Source organism: Austrofundulus limnaeus, unplaced genomic scaffold (assembly GCF_001266775.1).
Source record: "Austrofundulus limnaeus strain Quisiro unplaced genomic scaffold, Austrofundulus_limnaeus-1.0 Scaffold141, whole genome shotgun sequence".
Classification (NCBI taxonomy): Eukaryota; Metazoa; Chordata; class Actinopteri; order Cyprinodontiformes; family Rivulidae; genus Austrofundulus; species Austrofundulus limnaeus.
The window spans coordinates 594,763-595,738 of record NW_013952543.1 but is presented as its reverse complement, the minus strand read 5'-3'; positions in this window follow the sequence as shown (position 1 = coordinate 595,738).

Here is a 976-nt window from a genome sequence, read left to right as displayed (position 1 = left end):
ATTCAAACCTGACTCATTGCTATTTATGTATTTTTGTTACCGGCTGTCACCCATCCCCACCCCCCTTCACTTGCATGCAGCACCATGGTTCTCTGAGAGTGATAGAAGACGTCTTACAAAATTTTAAGTAAAACAATTTGGCTACATGGACAATGTCACTGTAAAACGACAACAACAACCAGGAGAAAGCGTACAGCAACTTGTACATTTTGCTGTGCTTCACTTTCAGAGACGGTGGGGACAGCCTCAAACTTTTACCGTCACTAACGTTAACAGTCTGCCTCTGTGGAAAAATTCTTTCTTTGCTCTCACATGGCCTGGTAAAAACCAGCCCCTTGTTATTTGCTTTGGGAATCTAGAATTGAGCAGAACTGTGTAGGAAGACAAGGGCCAGGCTAGCCCTCACATAAAGATTTCGTCAATATCAGCTCTATATATTAGGTTAGTTTCATGTATACAGAATACTCCATCTTTTAGGACACTAGTTTTTATTTATTTATTTATTTGGTCTTGGTCTTGACTTGGTCCAGGCCCTAAAAGTCTTGGTCTTGTCTCGGTCAAAGTTCAAAGTTTAATACAATTTAAAAGAAAATATAAGGAGGCTATTTTTTCAGGATATAGAAACATGAATGGGTGAGCGGGTGTATAAATGTGTACATGTAAACTAATAAGTGCATATGAATGCATGTGTATAGCTGGATGAATATGTATGTAGTCACCATAAATATGTGTGTAGTGCGCTTATGCCAAAAAAAAGGCAACTGTGAAATGGAAWGTGATTTACTTAAATCTTGATGTTTGTTCAGGTGCATTAGATTCTTGTGTTTATCTATCCTTTAATGTGTAGATATGAGGAGTGATTGTAGCACAAAGGGTTCTACAAGGGTAAATATGAATTTACATTGTAATTTAACGATTTACTAAGTCAGCCTGAGGTTTATTATTGTACAGTATATTATTTGAAAATAGTACGGGG